This window comes from Elephantulus edwardii, unplaced genomic scaffold (assembly GCF_000299155.1).
Source record: "Elephantulus edwardii isolate Elephantulus edwardi_28Jun2011 unplaced genomic scaffold, EleEdw1.0 scaffold00209, whole genome shotgun sequence".
NCBI lineage: Eukaryota > Metazoa > Chordata > Mammalia > Macroscelidea > Macroscelididae > Elephantulus > Elephantulus edwardii.
The window spans coordinates 4,489,835-4,513,250 of NW_006399959.1; the positions used below are offsets into that span (position 1 = coordinate 4,489,835).

The 23,416-nt window shown below is 45.4% G+C and overlaps 2 pseudogenes; one reads left to right on the forward strand and one right to left on the reverse strand.

The window, feature by feature from the left end:
* Window positions 1-1,516: 1,516 nt before the first annotated feature.
* Window positions 1,517-9,252, reverse strand: LOC102845515 (annotated as a pseudogene).
* A 3,755-nt stretch (window positions 9,253-13,007) lies between these two features.
* Window positions 13,008-17,105, forward strand: LOC102848200 (annotated as a pseudogene).
* The last annotated feature ends 6,311 nt before the right edge of the window (window positions 17,106-23,416 follow it).

A 23,416-nucleotide genomic window follows, 5' to 3' on the forward strand; every position in this document is an offset into this window, starting at 1 on the left:
CCACCCAAATCCCAGATTTGGAAGTCCCGGACTCAGGGGGAGACACGGAGCAGACATCAGAGTGCAAGTAGCACAGGGTCTCAGGAAATCAGTCTGCAGGTCACTTAGCACTGACCAGAACAAAGGAGAAAGTCCACAACTACCTTTGTACAAAAACAAAGGGTCGGCTTTGTTAAGGTAGGAAGAAATTTATTAAACATCAAAACTTTCATAAACCAAGTAACATGATACAAATATCAAATTGACATGGGGAAAACGTAATTCACGTTATACAGATTTCCTTTAGTGATCTAAAGCCCAAAGCAAACAAATTTTTTCATTTCTGTTCCTAACCCTAGAAGAAAATTATAACATACATGCCATTTTAGAGTTGCTAATAACTGTTACTGAGTACTGTAGAGTAGGAACCAACCCAGAGCTGACCATCTGGCAGTTTTTCAGAGGCAGTTACTCACAGAAGAGGAGATTGCCTGCTCTTCTCCTGAGGAGCAGCTGGTCTCCAACCTTGTGCCTTCAGGAGTGCAGCACAATTTCTTGGCACTAGGCCACCAGACCACCAGTTTCTAATGAATAGTTACCAATACACTCTTGGTACCAGCAGTCAGGAAATCTGGAGATACACAGCATTGGGCAAGCTGCTGTCAGGGATCTCTCCAAAGTCCTAAACAGTAATGAATGATGGCAGTCTTTATAAAGACAAGGTGTGCTGGATGCAAACCATAGTCTTTCCAATCACGGACTATGCATCTGAGATCTGGACAAGGTATGATGACAGCAGAAGAATCAATGCCTCTGAGCTGTGGTGTAGGGGAAGAATGCTGAATACCTCACGGGTTGCCAAAAGAACAGGTATACCTTGGAGAAAGTCCAGCCAGAGTGCTCCTTAGAGGTGAGAAAGGTGAAGCTTCTAAGAGAGGCTGTTCCTTGGAGAGGGACATCATACTTCAAAAGGTGGAAGTCTGGCGAAAGAGAAGACCCTCAGCGAGATGGACACACAGTGACTATGGCAACGGGGTCAAGTGTGTCACGGATGATGAAGGTGGCTCAGGACAGGACATGGTTCAGATCTGGTGGTCATAGGCTTGCTGTATCGCTCAAGTTGATGGCACCTTGCAAAAACAAATAAAAAAATGTCAAGTTCTATTTTTGAGAAAAAGATAACTAGTCCATTTTTTTAAAGTCAATGTATAAATACTAATTGGCCTCAAAATGTGAGGAAATGCAAATTTGCAATTTAAGAACTGTGGAGTAGAGGACAATTATGAGCAATGATCCTTGGCCTCTTTCCACATTCCTTATAAAAAACTGACATTAAAGTAGGAATTCCCATTTAATCAACGTCTTCCTTTGTTTCTTCTGTGTGTAAAAAGAATAAACTCCCTACAGGACTTCTGGAAGTTTTATTACAGTTAGATAGTAAGAAGAGCAGACATGAATTTTCCATCTAGTTTATCAGCAAGAAACTGAAAAAAAACTTACCAGCTGTCCATAGTGTGTACCGTCCAACAACCAGTTACTACTGGCCAAGAAATGAGGCCAGGGTTGTCATCAGGCCTCTGACGCTTCATTCTATAGGCCTCCATTTCCTCTTCCGTTGGTTCCCGGGTTTCATAAATGCTATTATAAGGCCGCTTCCTTTCATCGACTTGCATGATCTCCTTGACATGAAGAAGGCAGGCCCCTTTCAAGTTTTCATGTTTTTCTACACTATCACTCTCTGAATTGCTCTTTCGATGCTGCTGCTTCTTTTTCTCCTCTTTCAGTTTTTCCTGATGCATCTCCATGAGGGCTGGAGGTTTCCTCATGGATTCTTCTCCAGCTGCATTGCTTGGTGTACATTCCCCTGAATTAGCAATCTCCTTCCCGGCTTCTCCAGTACAGTAAGAATACTTCACAAAAGAGTGACAACACTTGTATCCCCATCGGCCTTCTTGCCAGTAAGAGCCCCAGATATGGGTGTGATTGTTGATCTTTCTGTCCTCCTCATACGTGGAGCAGGCCACAGCCCGCTGCTGGCCTTTGAGGACTGCTCCGTGTCTGGAGTACTCCACATATTCCTCAGTCTGAGCTAAAAGCAGTTCAGCTGGCGGAGCGTCCAGGTGTTCTTGGCCGCCATACTTTTCCAGGATGCTTTCTCTCTGCTGTTCTTTGAGAGCTTCTTTTTTAACTTTGAATGATTTATACAATAGCTCTAACTTTGTAGGATCTGCTTAAAGATGCACTTCAGATCCCTTATCATAGGCTTCCCAAGCAAACCGCTGTGCCTGGGCCATTGAGATAGTATCTCCTGTGTATCGGACAAAGTTATCTCCTGCTTAACTAACTTCATCTGAATTCTTTCCTGCATTTGCATAGGGATTCTCTCTCATCACTCTACTTTTGGGATCATAATAAGCAGATTTTGGATCTGAATTCTGCAGATACTTTGCAATATCTTCTCTGATCCTGAGATTTCACACAGTAATTTGCCTCTTGGAGTCAAAATTCTGTCCTGGCATGTCAACATCATCCACCTGTTTATCTCCATCCTCATCTTCACTATGATGTCCTTTTTCCAGCTGAGAATTCAGTTCCTCCCCTCCCCACTGGTGTTCTGGAGAATTAGCTTGTTCTACTAATTTCCCTGAAGCTAATTCTTGTTGTAGTTTTTGGGCTTTGAGGGCTCGTTTTGCCAGATCCACTTTGGCGTATTCTTGGACAATCGCCATGTGTTCTTCCGGGTTGTAACCATTCCAGCGATCCCTTTTCCCGTCATAGTCAAAGGTCAGCTGAGGCTGGACATGTTCGTCTGGAGCTATATTAGTACCTGTGAATTGTGCTCCAACTCGCCTAGGTCTTTCAAAGCAGTCTTTCTTTTTGTGTCATGGCCACACAGTTTTCACATGTGTTAGGTTAGGTTAGGTTAATGGACTTAAAGAAGAAATCAGAACGAGAGAAAGCTTAATGAAGCTTTATTAAAGGGGGGAAAGGGGAGCTCCCAGGTGAGTTCCTCATCCTGGAGAGGCAGAATGGGAAGTCACACTGTGACTTCCCAATAATGGGAAGGATTTTTATAAACAGAGTCTTTAGGGAGGGACATTCCATTCTGATTTATGAGCCACCTGCTAGCTTAGCCAGACAGGCAAGGCCATTTGCCTTCTTATCTGAAGCAGGCAAGGCCATCAGCATTTGAGTTCTCAATTCTTCGTTCTTCTCTTTGGTCCTCTTTGCCCAGACTAACATCTTAGACTCTTTTTAGTGATAAAACAGGGCCACATATCTTTCTTTGGGGTACTTCCTGCTGAACAGGGGCAACGATCTGGTGGTTCAGAGCCTGGAGTGAGTCAGTCTGGGATTAGTGGCCAGGGGAGAATTAAGGTGGTCATCTTCTTGATCCTGTGAAGTAAAAACTTAAAGAGACATGGAGTGATTAATAACCGTATGCTTATGATTACGATTGGTCTTAGAGAAGGAAAATTTAAGTTAGAAATGAGTTTTTTTGGCTGATGGAATGGCTTGAGGTGTTTTGGTGGAGTGTGGTCTAGAGAAGTTGATTGGTACTGCTGCTAGCAAAGGTTGTAAAGAGGCACACAGTTAACAAAGGGAAAGGTTGGTTGACATTTGACTTTGGTTAAGGAATAGTAAGATGTAGTTGCCTTAGATAATTTGGAACACACTGGAGCCTGTATAGTTTGTGGCTCTCCAGAGGCTTGTTGTCTCATTGTCTGCTTAGCTTGGAGAATGTCACTGGAGACTTGTACTTGGGTATTGGCATTTAGAGCATAGGAAATTTACTTAGTGAGGGGAATAGGTTTGACTTGAGAAAGGTGGTGTTAATGGGGTCACTCATGACTTTAATAGCTGTAGAAGTGGTCAGGGTGACTGCACAGGGCCCTCTTCAGTATGGTAGGAGAGGCTTGGGTGCCTGCTGTTTGATGAGAATGGCATTTCTTGGAGTGACTTTAGTGGCTTGGTCCAGACCTTCAGATGAGAGTCTGGGTATAAAGCGGTCTGAGTGTTTTTCAGAGTAACCGTTTAAGGAGGGAGAGACAAGGCATGATGCCAAATGAAGGGGCTTGGCGAGCAAACTATGGTTTAGCAGAAGTAGTTGGCTGTACATCAGTTGGAAGGAATTCAGAAAGGAAGGTGAACAGAACGTTGTTCAGATACAGGCTAAGGCAATAGGAAGTAAGGTAACTTAAGACTTGTGTAACTTGACAGTCAGTTTAGTAAGATAGGACTTAATGAGTTTATTTATATGCTTTGCTTTTGCCTTCTGAAGACTGGAAGTGATATGGTATGTACAGCTTATATCAGATACTTAACTACATGATACCTGCTGGGTGTCCTTGGAGATGAAGCTAGGACCATTCATTGTCTGTTTGTATCAAAGAAGGGAGGCTAAACCTGGAAATGGTATGCTGGAGTGAGGCTTAGTTAGGTTTAGAGTTGAATTTTGTTAGACTTCTTAAGTAAGTCTGGTGGTGTTTGGAAGGTTTGTAATGGTAAGAGGCAGAAAACCCTTGTGAAGGGTGTTCCCATGGACAGTTCAAAGAGGAGCAATTGGAAGGCAGATCAAGCTCATGGAGAAGTGTAACGAATTGAGATGATGTAGCAAGTCCTAGGTGCTTTCAGACCAGAGAGTGAAAGACAGGTTACATAGACTTCCAATTTTGTGAGTTTTCAGAGAATTTTAACATGGAATCAGGGCAGACTCCAAGGTAGAGAGATACATGAAAGTGGACAGTAAAGAAAAAGCTTGAGTATAAATCCTTGACTATTTGCCATTTCAGTTCTTATGTTTTAAAGGACTGATGGATTTAACAAGCCAAAATTAGGTTACACAGTTTGAGATTGCTTTAAATTAGGCGTGATGTTGAGGATGCATAATTTTTAGAGAACTGTCCCCGGGACAGGTCCCCAGATTAGGCATAATGCCGGAGGTTTGTGAGGAGTGCTGTCCCTGGGACAGATCCTCAGATTAGACATAATGCAGGATGTCCGGGAGCTTGGAGGAGGAGAGCTGTCCCTGGGACAGGTCCTGCCTTCTTAATGAGGTAAAAGAGCCGAGGCAATCCCTGGGTGCCTCAGGGATTGACTGGACACTCACCTCAGAAGGATGGTGTTTGCAGTTGAGAATTGAAACTGGTGTTGGATGTATTCAGATTTAAATGGCAAATTGCCTTTCGATATTTGGGACTAGAGTAACAGAACAGAGAGGGGAAAGGACAAAGCAGAGAAGTTTGGCCTAGTTCGGAGGGTATAAGCCAGACCAATAAAGAACAAGCTTTTGCTTTGCTTATGTAGCAATGAGGCCTTGAAAGCCGCTCCCTCTGAGAGAGCAGCTAAGATCGGACATTATTTTTACTAGGGGAGAAGAAAATACTAGGATTTTGAGGAAAAGTAGGTAGAGCTTCTGTATCTGCTTAGGAGAACATAAGGAAGAAAATGATCTGAAAGTTGATCTTTAAGTTTGTGACTTGAGAAGACTTGTAGGGAGCTTCTTATGGTACATTTCAGTGCTTTTTAGTGAGGAGAGCAGCTTAGGTATGTAATGGGTGTGAAGGTGGGTTCAAGAGGTTGAGCTAAAACATTAACAGAAATAATTTATTTTTATCAGTGAACAAGTAAAAACATTTAGAGGAATTTGGTAAAGTAAGGGACGGGAACTGTGGAATGAAGTATTGGAGTTTGAGAAAGATTTTGCAAGTAAAGAAAAATTGGGGATCCAGTGCCTGAGGAAACTAATAAAGCCAAGAAAGGAGAGGATTTGATCAGCAGTTTGAGGAGGCTTCAGGCTTTCAAGGGCCATGTGCCGACTGACTGTTAGACTTTTCTAGTGGTGGGAGTTAACTGAAAGCTGATATGTGTGACTGTGAGGAGAGACAGTTGGGCCTTGGAAGGGGATACTCTGTACCCTTCGGAGGCCAAGAAGTTTGAGCAGTGTGGGTGTGGGACTGCACACCAAAAGAGTATTTTTATTTAGGATAAGAAGTTCATAGGAAAGTAGGCAAGTAATGATGGTTTTTAAACTTCTGCAGTGTTGTGTGGAGACAGGGAATGAAGTTTAGCAGGAAAAGGAGTTCTTTAGAGTAAGGAAAACAGGTTGGTACTGAAAGGTTACAGATGATGTGGAAAGATACTATATGATAGGGTTGACAATGCCTGGTGAGTGATAAGAGACTTGGAGGGAAGACTATTAATCCCTATTACTGAGACCTGGGTAGGGAAAACAGAACCCGAGAAAGAAAGAAGTACTGAACAGAAAGGAAACTGGTTTGCTTGGTACCTGAAGGTTACCGTTGGGACTTAGCAGGAGTGGTGAGGGTTGTTGAACCTGGGCATCTTCAATCATCTGCAGTTAGGCCTAGAAGGTCGATAGGGACTGGATCTGGAGGAGGGACTGACCTTTTACGACTAGGCGCTGAAGGGCAATCAATCTTCCAATGATCCATTGTCCTACAGATTGGGCAAGGCCTTGTTGGAGGTTGAGGGTTTGGGAAGTGGCTAGCCCAATGACCCTCTTCGCTGCATCTGAAGCATGCACCGGGAGGTAGTTTGCTCTTTGAACGAGCATTAGTTCTCTGACCCTTCACCATTGCTGGCAGCCACGAGAGCCTGGGCTTGCAGATTCGCTTTCTGTAAGGCACGAGTGTTTTGGGGTTTTTTTTTGCCAGTTTCTCTTGGGCATTGGAACTTTAAAGGCCTACCAGGTCTCTAATAGGGTGTTTGAAGACGAGTGAGGTATTTGGAGGTAGTTTCTAGCTTTTTTCTGTATGCTGTGGGGTAGCAGTGAGAACTTGCTATTCACTTTAGCATTTTTCTCTGCTTTGGGAACTTTTTATAAAGTGGGACGGGGGGAGGGTCTGTGTTTGAGTTGGGGAAAGCAGAAGATGAGTTTTGGCGAATTTGCCTGTGTGTATTTGCTGCTGATGTGATCAGAGGAGGAAGGTGAAGGTTTAAGAGAAGGAAGGTGAAGGAAGAGAGTGGATGTAGGAAACTTTTCTGAACAGACTGGGGAGAAAGGAAGGCACCAGACAGGCTGCATCTCAGGGAGAATTGGAAAGGGCTTCCTGTGATGAGGCTACATTTGCATATGACTGAGTTAGGAAAACAGGCTGTAAGGGGTTCTTTGTAGTATTAAAGGTGAGTGAGTTTACAGCAGAAAGATGCAGTTTTTTTGAACACAGAGAGGGACTTTTAAAGTTTGTAACTTTTGAAGAGGACATAGGAGGGACTCGGTAGGAGGAGTGGAATAGGAATGCCTGAGTCTGGATTGGTTGGTATAGAAGAGGGTTGGGAAACTGGAGAACAAAGAGTTTTAGCTTGGCAGGTTTGTATACACCCCCCCCACCCCCGGTAACAGATGATGTAAGAGGTGGGATAGGAATGGCTGAGTTTGGATTGGTCAGGATGAAAAGGGAGGGTGGGGTTTCAGACAAAGAGATCTACCTTTGACTCCTATTTGGGCGGTCTTCAGAGGAGACACTGGGCAGGAGGGTGATGAAACTGCGACAGAAACAAAGTTATGGAAATGAAACAAAAGAAAGTTTAAGTCCACTGGCAGAAAGTGTTTAGATGCCCAACTAAAGGTTTTCTTCTTAGGTCACTTAGCTGGTATTGTGGCTGCTCAGTTACAGAAAAAGGCAGAGGTCTTCAGCTAGACTCAAGTGTGAGAGCTTTGAGAGAAGGCAGTTCAAGAGACCTTCTCTTGAGAGCTTGGATAGACATTGGCTTCCCATTTTCCCCAGATCTGTGGGTGAGGCAACCGGAATTCCAGAGCTTCCTCTGGAAACCAGGAGTCTCAGGAACTCTTATGAGTGGAGAGAGGCTATAGACCGCTTGAGCGTCCTCAGAGCCATCATAGCCTGGAAGAAATGCCTGGCATTTCTGGTTGGCCTTCCAACACGGATCTGTGTTTTTTGTGGGTATGTGGGATGGAAGGCCAATGGAACAGATCTGGTTTCTCACAGGACTTCACAATGTTTGGACTGGAAAGCTTAAAAGCTTTGGAACAGAGGAATAAAGGCTTAATATGCCTGGAAATCAATTGGGTCTAGCTTTAGGAGCCTCCAGGAGAAGGAAAGGGAGAATGCACAGATCAGAAAGACAAAAGGGGCAAAGATCTGGCCAGCAGCTGCCCACCCAGAGCACAGGGGAGAGGGAGAGCAACAAAACTTTATTTTACTTTACCGTTCAGCGTCTCCACACTGCACAGGCTGGTTCAGGAGAGAGTAAGGGGTGCCAGCACTCGCCCTAAGGCAGGGCGCAGCACCTTAACTCATCTCCCCGGTTGCGCAGCACCATATGTTAGGTTAGATTAGATTAGTGGACTCAAAGAAGAAATCAGAGAGAACGAGAGAAAGCTTAATGCAGCTTTATTAAAGGGGGGAAGGCGAGCTCCTGGGTGAGTTCGTCATCCTGGAGAGGCAGAATGGGAAGTCACAGTGGACTTACTGGGAAGGATTTTTACAGTCTTTAGGGAGGGACATTCCATTCTGATTTATGAGCCACCTGCTAGCTTAGCCAGACAGGCAAGGCCATTTGCCTTCTTATCTGAAGCAGGCAAGGCAATCAGCATTTGAGTTCTGAATTCTTCATTCTTCTCTTTGGCCCTCTTTGCCCAGACTAACAACATGCACCTTTCTGATACCTCGTAGTGATGGCATTCTCCTGGATGCCCCTCTTGTACCATTCTCCAGATGAGCTGTACTGCCTCTGTTTCTCTGGCTGGGGTCTTTGGTGCTTTAATGTAGGTCTTTCTGACACATCAATATACCACGGCACTGGAGATACACTGAGGAATATGAGGGTTGATGTCTTTTCCTTCTTCATCTACTTCAGCGGGAGCAGTGCCCAGTTTCCACTGCTCTTCTAGCTCTTTCTTCTTTGTCCAGTCTTCCCTGGTCATCTTCTTTGGTTCTTCCAAACTCATTTCTTTGGATCCAGACAAAGAGGCAGTAGTAACTGTTAGGTCTTCACACTGGAGGTAAGGCCAAGGACTCAAGGAGAGGAGCAAAGAAAGAAAGGGAGCTAAAGAAGCTTTAGTAAGGGGTCTCCCCAGCGGGATTCCTTGATCTGCAGAGAGAGAAACAGGCAGAGACACAGACCAGGGCAATACTGTGCCCTAATGTAGACTAGGGCAGATTTTATAGTGAGAGTCTTTAGGGAGGGGAGGGACATTCCATTCGGATTAGCCAGGGGCGTGGTTCTAGGGAGGGAAGGGAGAGGCACTCCATGGGAGTTGAGGCTGTTCACTCCCTTTGTCGACATGTTGAGATTCCTGGAATCCTTTGTTCTCCCTTGGACTTTGGTCCTGGCCTGACATTAACTGTCTGCAGAGCTGAAGCTGACATGGTTACTTGGTTTCCCCCAACTCAACTGCAGTGAACTCCAAATCCAAACCACAGGGATTAAAAGACAATGTTTACTTCTGGGCAGAAGGGCTATGGGGTTGAGGAAAGGATGAAGGAGCACAGAGAAGAGGAGGCAAAGCCCAAAGCCTTTAGATTGGAAAAAGTTATTAAAATGGCTATGATGACAGTTAGCTTCCTCCCATGTGTCATTTGTTTTTACCCAAAGTTTTTTTCCCCTTAGGACAGGACAGGATGCTCAGAAACTTGGCTCATCCAAATTGTAGGTAACAAGACCCATCTGGCAAGTGTTTTGCCTGTAGCCCACCCCCATTTACATCAGGTCAGATCCGATCCCTATGTCACCAGTGGGCTCTTTCGGCAACTAGGCAAGACAGTCGTATTCACTGTCAATCCTACTTTTATAAGATGGGGTGAAGGTACAGCCCACTGAATCAGGCCCTTGGGAAATCTTGCAGACAAGGTGAAGGCAATTGTGACAGATTTTTTTTTCCTCAGACAGGAATCACTCCTCCTTCTTGCTGTTGCGAAACCCTGACAGGGGACTGCAGTATCTGCCAGAGAGGAAACCATTTCAGGTGGAGCGGGGAGGAACTGAATAGTAGAACCAGCATCTTCTCCTATTCCTTCTTCTGCAGTTATCCCTGAGAAACCTTGGAATTTGTCCATCTGTGAACAGTTGTTATGACATTTAAAGACAATGAGATGGTAGCTGGGTTGAGATTCATTAGCCTTGGTTTAACCAGGAGATGCAGAGGCATTCTGTGTGTGGCTCTTTGCTGGACCTAACTCATCTCATTCATTCTCTCTCTCTCTCTCTCTCTGAGTCATTGAAATGGCAAGGATGAGAGTCAAAAGGTGGATTATTTCTCCTTCCTCTCATGTGTCAATTATTTTTAGCTAAACATATCCCCATTGGAAAGGAGCACAAGGATCAGGAACTTCATTGTTCCAAATCGCAGCTAACACCACCAGTGTAATGACTGCTTCCCCTTTAGTTGGTAGTGTTTTTGTTCAAGTTCTTTAAGGGTATTTTGGCACTTTTGTTGGTTACAAGCTATGCAGAAAAGTATTGACTCTACCATGGACTTCAAAGAGAACAGATTTGTCCTGGAGAGATGTGAAAAGAAGCTGCTCCTTGGAAGCACGGTTCTGAAGCTTCATCTGTCCTGTTTAGGACATGTTGCAAGGTGGGACCAGACCTTGCAAAGGGATGTCATGGGTGGGAGGGTGGCGAGACAGTGCAGGAGAGAAAGACCCTCGATGAGATGGGTTGATTCAGTGACTGGGGTTAATGGGGGTAGGTGTGTCAGAGAGAGTGAGATGAGCATTGTATAGAGCAGGGTTTAGAGCTGTTGTACATAGAGTCACTCCGAGTCGCAGGAGACTTGATATCACATAACAGGAATAAGACATGCAAAGCTCTGTCTGGAGTTAGTATCTGGGCTCTAGCACCCAATCAAGGAGATGCCATTGGTGACACAGCACAAAGGTTTTCCACCCAACCATTTATATACATTTTGTTTTAACACATCCCACTTGCCCTGAAGTTTATAGAGGTCACCAGTAGACGCGAGTGCATATTAAATATTATATAATAGTATAATATCTTTTCGGGGACTTGGACAAAGTTATTAAAGTGGCAAGAATGAGAATCAAAAGGTGGATTATTTCTCCTTCCTGCCATGTGTCATTTATTTTTACCCAAACATTTCCCCCTTGGAAAGAGACATGATGGTGAGGAACTTCACTGGTCTGACTCACAATACCAGTCTGAACTGCTCTGCCTTTAGTTGGTACAGTGTCTTTTGTTCAAGTATTTAAGGATATGTTTGCATTTTTATTCATTGTATCAAAAGCGCTTTCCAGAGTAAGCATCTGGGCTCTAGGACTCAATGGAGGGCACGCCATTGCATTCAAGACCCTCCCTACATCTAAGATGACCTCATCCTCAGGGCCCCAATTTGATGACATCTGAAAAGACCTCCTTTTCTGCATCAGCCCAAAGTCACAGCTTCCGGGAGTCAGGATGGGGCTGCACATTTTGGAGGACACTGTTAACCCAATCACTTGGGGACTTGCTGGGTTTCTGTTAGGTTCCTAGGGGTTCCTGCCTGGCTGATCTTACTTGGAGCGTTTCCTTTTTCTAAGTCACACATCTCAGGTGAATAAATTCAAGGGTTTATGCACCTTCCAGGAAATGAAGCAGAAGCAAAAGGTGTCTCTGGATCTAAAGGTGAGAAAGCCTGCTGAGACACTGACCACAAATCGTCTTGTATCCAGGTGGCAGTGGGGACATATGCGGTGCATATGTCTCCCTCTCAGAGCGCTTGTGAACCACAAAATGCCAACATCTGAAAATTTGATTCTGGCATTTAAACTAACATTTTAAATGCTTGATCTGACTCTCCAATGTTAAACAAAGGCTGTGAGGTTGTACTTGCACCTCAAGCTAGTGCTACCTTACACTCACCCAAACAAGCTTCTATGTAGAAGGTTGGGGGCGGGAAATAAAATGAACTTGAAACACAGCCAATTGTGTCCTTGTAAAATTTTTTTATTATGATTTCAGTGAGATCTGACACAGAACAATGGTTTTCTACTCAACCATTCATATACATTGTGTTTTATGACAAATCCTATTTACCCTGAAGGGTTTACAGAGGACATCAAAAGAAAGATGTGAGTGAATATTAAAACTAGAGTTCGGAGCAACCACGAACTGCTTGCCAATGAGGATGACAGTATGATAGCGTGATAGGATAAACGTTCATAAGACAGAATGATAGGATCGAAGTGAGTATGATAGAGTGATAGGATAAAGGGCTTAACAATCTTCACTGACCACTTCATTTTCTTAAACTACTCCTACTTCATGAATAGAAATCCATGGTCTCTAAAAACTTTTGTTAAAATCTCAAAACACTTTTTTAAAAAACCTCACTCCTACTTGCCCTCAAGCACTGAGGCCACAAAAGACGTGACTGATTAATACAACTACAGGTCTGAACAATCAGTAACTCTGTTCTTTGCCAATGAGGATACTCCGAAGATCCCATCTTGTTAGAGGATTTCCTCCAGACATCCTCTGCACAACCTGAGCCTGAGTCTTACCTGACCCCCCCCACTGAGCTCCGGGATGACCTATGATCTGATCTCACCCCTGGGGATCTACATTCACACCATTCCTGAGGTTCATCAAGATCAGTGGTGACATGAGGCACACGCCTTGCTATTCTCAACAGGGCATAATTGGAAACCTTTTTCTACAAACAATACTCATGCTCTAGCTCTGGGTATCTCCTCGGCGCCCCAGACGTTACTCATGTGGTCTCACCAGGGCACAACCACAAGCAGATGGGGCCAAACTGTTTTTTAAAAGCACTCTCCTTCCTGGCGGGTGCAGAGCATTTGTTGCAAAACAGCTTAATCTCCCCAAAGGCCATGGTGAGTAACCAATGATCAGCCAATGGTAGGTGACACTGCACCCTAAAAAAAGGTATCTTGAAACAAGGAAGGAGGCCCATGTCTATGGACAGTTGAATTGAGAGGCCCCAGTAGTCTACTTTTTCGAGTTTAGGCTCTGAAATTACTTTCGGAATTTAGTTTAGGGGTCTAGGCCTGGACGCTTCAGGGCCATGAGCCAGGGTCGCTATGGCGAAGTCATCTGGGCTGGAATGCTGTGTTCAAGAGGCCTTGCACTCTGTACTAGGTCTGAGCGAGCAGCACTTAGCCAAGTTCCTGACCGGCACTGCTCAGTGTTGCTCCTTGGCTGAGGAGTTCGAGCAGCACCCGCGAGACACCAACGTGCTAGATCTCAGTGGCCCAGCCCGGGACTTGGCCCTGAGATTGCGGAACAAGGTACTGAAGGACCCCCGAACCGCTGGTCCTGTTCTGTCCCGAGTGGACGGCGAAGACCCAAGACTCCAAGACACCGGCTTGATGCAACAGCAAGAGATAAGAGGTTTATTGCGGAGCTCCGGCTGACTCCTATCTCTGGCAAGAGATAAAGGAGCCGACCCAGAGCAGACAAAGTTGGGGTTTTTTATACACTTTCATTGGGTGATGAAAGCACAATTTGAATTCATTGGTTCAGTGTTCGCTCAGGGTTTACACAGCATTGTTGCACGTAGCACTTGCGGCAGTCACGTAGCACATGTAGCAGTTAGATAGATCTTTAACTATAGAGTGGTGTACATTGGTTATCAGTCGGGAAACAAAGGCACATGGGTTATCAGTTGAGCTTATTTGCTCTGCCTTTCTGCTAGCTATTCTTGAAATACTGTTGCCCTGGATACCTGGGTGTGGGGCTTTAAAAATTAACTTAGCTGAGATCTATAGAAACTATTTTAATTTCAATCTTTTCAGTACCATGGAAGGTGGTGGTAGAAAAGCCAGCCCTGAGAGCTGAACGAGAGGACCAAGCCGTGCTAGAGAAGAACCGCTGTTACAAGTTGCTGGAAGACAGTGAGGAAAGCAGTGAGGAGTCTGTGAATAGGGCTGGGAACAGGCTCCAGAAGTGCAAGAACAGAAACAGCTCAGGAAGAAATGCCAGAAGGAGGAAGAGGCTTATCAGAAAGCAAAGAGGAAGAAAGGGGAGAGTAAAGAGCTGACAGAGAAGACAGTCAGAGGAGGAGTGGGAGCGCACAGAACTTGAGCACCTTCAGGATCTGGAAGAATGCTGTGCCTTTGCAGAATAGGTTGGGAAGCGTGACAAGGATCATCCTCGCAATGTCCTGGAAAGGTCAGACAAGAAGGCTTATGAAGAGGCTCCAAAGCGTCTTAAGATGGCTGAGGAAGGCCAGAAAGCCAGAGCTGAGGAAGAAATCCAGACGAGAGTACCTGGCCAAACGAGAACGAGAGAAGCTGGAGGACCTGGAGGCTGAGCTGGCTGATGAGGAATATCTCTTTGGAAATGTGGAGTTGAGCCCGCATGAGTGCCAGGAACTCAAGTACAAGCAGCCAGTGCGAGACCTGGCCTGAGAGTACAGGGTAGCCTGGGAGCAAGGGAAGCAAGAGGCCACACACCGCTACCACATTCCTGAGGAGAAACAAGGCCAGCCAGCAAAAAACGGTGCATCGAATTGAGGAGGAATCCCACACCCTTGGGGACAAGCAGCGGCGCTGGGAGGAGGCTCAGCTGGGAGCTGCATCTCTGAAATTTGGGGCTCGAGATTACTGCTGATCAAGAGCCCAAGTATCAACTGGTGCTAGAGGAGGAGGAAACCATCGAGTTTGTCTGGGCCTCTCAGCTCCAGGCCGATGAGGAAACATTAGGTCCAGCCCCTCAAACTCAAGCCCAGCAGGAGGAGTCAATCCAGGCTGTTCGTCAAAGCCTTCCTGTGTTTCCATTCCGAGAGGAGCTTCTGGCTGCAACTGCTAATCATCAGGTCCTCATTACCGAAGGGCGAGACAGGCTCAGGGAAGACCACCCAAATTCTGCAGTATCTCTTTGAGGAGGGTTATACCAACAAAGGTATGAAGATTGCCTGCACCCAGGCCCGGAGGGTGGCAGCCATGAGTGTGGCAGCCCGAGAGGCACGGGGGATGGATGTGAAGCTGGGGTTAGCTACAGCACCCGCTTTGACGACTGCACATGATAGTGGACCGTTCTCTGCTATATGATAGACGGGATGCTGCTGCGGGAGTTCCTCTTGGAGCCAGACCTCGCAAGTTACAGTGTGGTCATGGTGGATGAGGCTCATGAATGGACCTTGCACACGGACATTCTCTTGGGATTGATCAAAGACGCGGCTCGCTTTCGCACAGAGCTTAAAGTGTTGGTGGCTTCAGCTACACTGGACCGAGCCCACTTTTCTGCCTTCTTTGATGTTGCTCCAGTCTTCCGAATCCCTGGACGCAGGTTTCCAGTGGATATCTTCTATACCAAGGCTCCAGAGGGCAATGGCCTAGAAGCTTGTGTGGTCTCTGTGCTGCAGGTCCATGTTACCCAGCCACCCGGGGACATCCTCGCCTTCATGACTGGACAGGAGGAGATTGAAGCCGCCTGTGAGATGCTCCGGGATCACTGCTGCCATCTGGGCTCCAAAATCCGAGAGCTGCTAGTGCTGCCCGGTTATGCCAAACTGCCCTTTGACCTGCAGGCTTGGATCTTCCAGCCCACGCCCCCGCCCCCGGGGCATGAGAGGTGGTTGTGGCAACAAACATCACTGAAACATCTCTCACCATTGAGGGCATTGTTTATATGTTAGATCCAGGATTTTGTAAACAAAAGAGCTATAACACCACCCCCACCACCCCCACCCCCGCCCCCAGGCATGGAGTCGTTCAAGGTCACACCCTGCAGTGAGGCCTCAGCCAGTCAGAGAGCTGGCAGGGCAGGTCGTGTGGCTGCGGGCAAGTGCTTCCACTTGGATCCCGCCTGGGCCTATCAGCACGAGCTTGAGGACACCATAGTGCCTGAGATCCAGAGGACCAGCCTGAGCAACGTTGTGTTACTGTTCAAGAGCTTAGGGATCCATGATGTAATGCACTTTGATTTCCTGGACCCTCCATCATATGAGATTCTGCTGCTGGCTTTGGAACAGCTATGAGGCAAGGATTCTGAGGCTCCGTCTAACATACTTTGGACATGTTGTGAGGAGAGACCAGTCCTTGAAGAAGGACATCATGCTTGGGAGGGTGGAGGGACAGCGCAGGAGGGGAAGGCCCTCTGTGAGGTGGATTGATTCAGTGACTGGGGTAATCAGGATGGGAGTGTCAGAGACAGTGTGATTGGCACAGGACAGAGCAGAGCTTAGGGCTGTTGTACATAGGGTCGCTATGAGTCGCAAGCAACTCGACAGCACATAACAACAACAACATATGCTCTGGGAGCCCTCAACCACCTTGGGGAGCTCACCACGTCTGGTCAGAAGATGGCAGAGCTTCCAGTGGACTCCATGGTATCGAAGATGATCTTGGCCTCTGAAAGGCACGGCTGCTCAGAGGAGATCCTGACAGTGACTGCCATGCTTTCTGTCGACAACTCCATCTTCTACCGGCCCAAGGACAAGGCCATCCATGCTGACAATGCCCGCATCAACTTTTTTGTCCCTGGTGGGGACCACCTGGTTCTACTTAATGTTTATGCACAGTGGGCTGAGAGTGGCTACTCTTCCCAGTGGTGCTATGAGAACTTCGTGCAGTTTAGATCTCTGCGCTGAGCCCGGGATGTGCGGGAACATCTGGAGGGGCTCTTGGAGCACATAGAAGTTGGCCTCAGTTCTTGCCAGGGGGACTATATCCGAGTCCATAAGGCCATCACCACTGGTTACTTCTTTTTTTAAAAAAATTTATTTTATTATTTTTGTGTGAGTGTACGGTCAAATCAGATCTGACTGGTACCGGAGGAGATTGTCCCTCCTTCCCCGGCACAGCATCTGGTGGATTCGAACCATGCACCTCTGGTGTTGTAGTTGCAGCTCCTTACCACTCGGCCACCAGAGCTCCCCAACCACTGGTTACTTCTATCACGCAGCACGATTTACTCGGAGTGGTTATCGCACAGTGAAACAGCAGCAGACAGTTTTCATCCACCCAGACTCCTCCCTCTTTGAGGAACAGCCACGCTGGCTGCTCTACCATGAACTTGTCTTGACCACCAAGGAATTTATGAGACAAGTATTGGAAATTGAGAGCCATTGGCTTCTGGAAGTAGCCCCTCACTATTATAAGGCCAAGGAGCTCGAAGATCCTCGTGCTAAGAAAATGCCCAAGAAAATAGGCAAGACATGAGAAGAGTTAGGATAAAGCAGAACTTAAGCTCAACCCCTTCTTCTGTACATGGTGAAAGTATTATTTTTTGAAAAAAGAAAAAAATAAAGCTATTTCAACAAGGGATTTATTTCCCTTTATATGTTCTAATGTCACATTTATCATCTTCTCTATTCTTAGTTTCTCCCCAACTCTCCATGTCAGTCCTGTTTTATGACCATGGTGGTAAGTAGTGTTTGTCCTTTTGTGACTGAATTCCATTGTGTTAACATAACATAGTTTTTCTATCCATTCATTTGTTGACGGGCACTTGAGTTGCTTCCATCTCTTTGCTATTATAAGTAGCATCTCAATAAGCAGGAGGGTGCGTACATCTGCTTTGGTGGCAACTCTGGTTTCTTTAAGTTATATTTCCACTAGTGGATTTGTTTTTTCATGTTTGGGAGGTTTTTGTTATTTTTTAAAATAAGGGATTTCCCTTTCTCACTCCCTACTAAGGCAAGATTGTGCCACATTATTCTGAGTGGCCACATCTACAAATGGTGGGTTGCCAGGGGTGGAGTCCACTACTGTGGGACAACTTTAAAACGGTGGACAGAGATGGCTCAGGGGTTCTCCCATGTGAGCTTCATTCCTGAGACACCAAGAATCAGAGGTAGAGTGTTAAATCAAGGCAGCCCACTTGGCAAGTTGATTTTGTGGGAAAACCTTTGTGGCACAGTGGATTGAGTTGAACCATTAATGGAAAGATGAGCCAGCCTGCTCATAGTAAGTCTTGCAAACCTGACAGAGGCCCGGGCTCCTCCACAGTGGTTGTGGGATTTTGAAGTAAAACACTTACGAAGGTATTCAGGAACTCATCTATGAATAGATGAACAGAACTGCCTTGTTCTCCAAGTAGCTAAATCTCTGGAAGCTCCAATTCTGGAACAGGAGTTGCTTACCATGGAGGGCTCTAGACCTCCGATCTTCAGAAACCTAGTGGGGAGTCACAAGGGTGGTTGGCATCTTATGGTGGCCCCAAATTTCCACCGCTGCTGTCTTGCAGACCAATGAAAAAGTATATTAATAAGTACTAATAATGAGGCAGAACACCAACAATGTAAGAGAAAACAGGTAAAGCAGGAGGCGAACAGTTCTCAAATAACTGAAGCACTGACCTTAGCTTCTCTGTATCTTTATCGAAAATTGACAGGGAGCAAATCACCAAGAGAATTCAATGCAAATGAAGCTAAGTTCTTTCTACTGAAAACCTTCTGCTTGACTCAGGAGAGAGGGGTAAGCAAATACAATACCAGGATCTTGTAAATACTTAAGGATTGCTTTAGTGTCAACCCCTGTAAACATTTAAGCATAGCCTTAGTGCTTCACGGTGAATTCCAGCTTGTATCTGCCTCCCTCGTATCCTGAAGTGGCATTCAGTTTATTACAAATATTTAGTATGAAATCTGGCTTCCCACACTGCTGTGCATGCCTAGACATTCCCTTAGAGTGGGCAGAGCCTGGGGAATAGGAATACTTATGATTGCTATATGATTGAAGATTGCTTGTGAAGCATGGTATAAAGAACTCAATCTTGTGGGTGGGGGTGGGTGGAATTCTACATTTGAGTTCCCGAATTGGAACAGGAGCTTCAAAGCTGGTCTATATTTAAGCCCAAGAATAGGCTGGGTGCCAACCATACGCATGAGAAGCAACCCACCCACAGCTGAGCCCATGGAACCAGCTCCTCTCCAGAGGCCTCCAGTGTGATTCTACAGACACATAAGCCTTTCTGACTCACGGTCAGATTCTTTCCTGGATAGAGTGCTCAGTGACTTTGAGAAAGTTGAAGGCAGATTCCTAGGTTATGTAGCAGAGGCTCAGGCCGCACAATGCATGGGTCAGAACCCTAGATGTGTCCCTGTGGGCCATCTAGTCCCTGTCCTCTTGTGTAAAACCAAGAAGTCAGCCATGAGTTGAGGTTCTGAGGCTGGGTTCCTTATCTAGGTTGGTAGAATCTGTTTTGTTAAAATTTTTAGATCATTTGAAACTTACAGAAGTTAAAAAATTCGGACATGCTGACGTAGTATCTCGTCAAGTGTTGTCAAGTTTCCTGTGGTATCTCATCTTTGGGGTCTTAAGACTTGGTTAAAAAAAAAGACTTGGCAAAAGAACACATGCCCTTGGGAGGATGGGTCAAGACAGGTCATGTTGTAAGCACTGGTGTAACAACTGACCCCTTGCACACAGAGAAATGGGGCACATGGAAACCTCTTGACCATAAGTCAAGGGCTCTGTCTTCAGACTAAACTCCCCTTTAAGTCCCAGCTGAAACTGATCTGGAGACTTGGGAGTCAGGCCAACATTTGCATTGTGGAGCTCACAGATCCCATCCCCATGTAACAGCAACCTCCATGCTCAGAGGTCAGAGGAACACTCCTACTGCACCCAGAGAGAACTCAGGTGCCTCTAAGGAGAGTCTCCTTTACTCTAGAGGCCCTGAAGCTCTTATGAATGCGCCCCTTTTTTCCAGTGTATCCCTGACTTGAGTCATGTGCTGGGGAAACAAGTTGTGGGCCCAAGGGTTTATTGTTCAAAATGATTGTCCTAGCCCTTCACTGGCTCCGCAACATCAATGAATGTGATCATATAAATAGAGGTTGTTTGTCCTCCCACAAAGAGGTTGATCTAGACTTTGCATTCCACTAGGTTTAAATTGAGCCATGTCAGCAGCATAAATTTGGAACCTCAACAAGAAGGAAGAAATACTGCACGTCCTTCGTGGTCAGAGATTCCTGCACCAGTCGGATCAGGCCCACAGGAGCAGCAGCTGCAGTTGAGAATCAGAGACCCTACAGAACCTTTTCTGCTCAGCCTTCCTAACTTGCTAGCTTCCTGGAACAGAACTTCTAGGCAATTGATGATTTAAAAAGTCTTAGGTTGTCTTCTATGGGCTCCAAATTCATCCATCTGGACTCAAAGTGATTTGACTGCTAGGGAAGCTTCTGGAGGCTGGAACGGAGTAACAGGCACAGTATGAGCTCTGTAAGGATTAAAATACTTTTGGTTCAAGACCAAAAATAAGAAAATTCACTAAAGCCAAAATACAACCTAGAATTTATTTCACCTGCATTTAAAAAATTCTATCCAAGAAGACTTAAAGGTACTCAATACTAATGATTGAAAACCAGGTGAGTTGAGAATCTGAAGAGGCCTGTTTGGACACGTGTGGGCATATCAACTGTTCAGTATATTTTCACGAGTATTCTTAACATAAATTCTAACCTATAACATAGCAAATTCCTAACATATTTCTTATTCTTTTTTCTAACATATAACATAGCAGATTCCTAACATATTTCTTATTCTTATTTCTAACATATAACATAGCAGGCTCCTGACATATTTCTTATTCTTAATTTTAATCTATAACATGGCAAGTTCCTAACTTATTTCTTATTCTTATTCCTAACCTATAACATAGCAGATTCCTAACAGATTTCTTTTTACTTCTCACACATAACATAGTATATTTTCAACATATTTCTTATTCTTATTTCTAACATATAACATAGCAGGTTCCTGACATATTTTCTTATTCTTAAATTTAGAAGTTGTGTTCCCTTAGCCACATGAACAGTAACAAGTTACATTCCCTTATCAGGGATAACACATGCTGAGGCCAGTGGTTACACAGGTCATTTTTATCAGCTACAATCCCTGGTCAGGTGTTTACATCTATTGTGGTGAGTGGAGCTTTAGGTCTCTAAGATTTGCTTGCTGTTGTTGTTATGTGCCATCAAGTCGCTTGCAACTCATAGTGACCCTATGTACAACAGCCCTAAACACTGCTCTGTCCTATGTCAATCGCACTGTCTCCGACACTCCCATCCCTATTACCCCAGTCACTGAATCAATCCACCTCATGGAGGGCCTTCCCCTCCTACGCTGTCCCTCCACCCTCCCAAGCATGATGTCCCTCTCCAAGGACCGGTCTCTCCTTACAACATGCCCAAAGTTTGTTAGAAGGAACCTCAGAATCCTTGCCTCCAAGGAGCCACCTGGTTTAACCCTTTCCAGGATTAATCTGTTTGTTTTCCTAGCAGTCCATGGTACTCTCAATACTCTTCTCCAGCACCACAGCTCAAAGGCATCAATTCTCCTTCTATCCTCCTTGGTCAGTGTCCAACTCTGATGCATAACAAGTGATTGCAAAGATCATGGCCTGTAGCAGATGCACCTTAGTCTCTAGAGAGACACCATTGCTCTTCTGGACATTGGAAGGTCCCTAACAGCAGACTTTCCCATGGCAATATGTCTTTTAATTTCCTAGCTTCTGGTGCCAAGAGTGTTGATTGTGGAGCAAAGCAGACTAAAGCTGTGAACAATCTCAATCTCTTCACCATCCATCCTGACGCTGCCAATTGGTCCACTGGTGAGAATCTTTGTCTTCTTGACATTGAGCATAAATCCATATTGAAGGCTGTAGTCCTTGACCCTCTGCAGCAAGTGCTTCAGGTCCTCCTCAGTTTCAGCGAGCAGAATTGTGTCATCTGCATAACACAGTTTGTTGATAGATCTTCCACCAATCTTGACCCCACATTTCTCCTCATAGAGCCCAGCCTCCCAGAATATCTGTTCTGCATACATGTTGAAAAAACTGTGGAGATAGGACTCATCCCTGACATACGCCCTTCCCAATTTTGAACCATGCAGTGTTCCCTTTTGCTCTGTTCTGACGACTGCCTCCTGGTTCAAGGATAGGTTTCTCATTAGCACCATCAAGTGTTTTGGGATTCCCATTCTTCTCAGAGTCAGCCACAGTTTGTTATGATTCACGAAGTCAAATGCCTTTGCATAGTCAATGAAACACAGATATATAGTCCTCTGGTATTCCCTGCTTTCAGCTAAGATCCATCTAACATCAGCTACAATATCCCTAGTACCACGACCCCTTCTGCACCCAGCCTGGACTTCTGGCACTTCTCTGCTGATGTGCTGTTCCAGTCGTTTTTGGATAATCTTCAGTAGAATTTTGCTTGCATGTGAAATCCATGAGATTGTTCTATAGTTTCCACACTCTGTTGGGTCACCTTTCTTTGGGATGGGAACAAATATAGATCTCTTCCAGTCAGTTGGCCAAGTGGTTGTTCTCCAGACTCTTAGAATATTTTTTCACAAATATTCTTAATTCTAAATTTAAGCATCAAATTCATCACAGCAAGCTCACAACATTTTCCACAGCAAAGAAATTCCATGTTTCACAGCAAGTTAAAAGCAAACTTATGGTACTTCATAATATGTATTATAGCAAAATGAATGTATTTCCTTGCACTTAAACTACTCATAATACTAACCACTTCAAGAAGTGGCATATAATCAAGAACCAATGAACAAGAAGTCCAAGCTGCATTAAAGGCATTGGGGGGTGGGGTAGGGAGACCAGGACAAATGCTACTCTTGACCTTATATGAGACCAGAGGCAGTTACTCACACGGGAAGAGATCACTAGCTCATCCTTTTCGCATAGAGCAGCTGGTGGCTTCGAACTGTGCGCCTCATGGATTGCAGCGAAGCTTTTTGTCACAACAGCTCCGTAGGCCTAAAAAGAACCTTAGCATGAAACTTCACATAAACCAAACTCTAAACTTACGTCTAACCCTGCCTCTAATGCTAACCTTAACTCCAAGCCTAACCCACACACCCACACTAATACCACCCCTATTTGCCTTGTTGGGTGTCGTGAGGTCGAGTGTCGCTCGTAGTGACCCTATGAACTACAGAGCTCACCTATGTCCTCTCCTGCGCCATCCTTATCATCCTCAGCACATTTTAGTTCCTTGCTGCAGACACACACTGTACTGTTCCACTGGGTCGAGGGTCTTCCTCCTCTTCACTGACCCTCCACCTTTCGAAGGATGATGTCCCTTTCCAAGGAATAGCCTCTCCTGACAACACGTCCAAATATGTGAGAGAAAGCGTCATGATCTTTGCCTCCAGGGAGCACTCTGATTCCTAACCCTAATCCCTGCCATTGCCCTTCACCCTAAACCAATCTTTCCTTGGGAGACTAATGCACAATCTTCCTCTCATGTTGTTTGCTGACTCTGAAAACGCACTGGAGACTCAACTACAAGTCGGTTCCAACTTGATGGTACACTATCACCATCACCACAAAAACAACAAAGACAAGTATAGCCCAATCTAGTCCCCTTCAATCTTCAGATGAACTAGTCGGGTATGAGTTTTAAGAGTCACAAATGAGAAGGTAAGGTGAGCTCTGGTGGCCTAGTGGTAAGAAGCTGCAACTACAGTCTCAGAGGTACATGGTTCAAATCCACCAGATGCTCTGCTGGAGAAGGAGG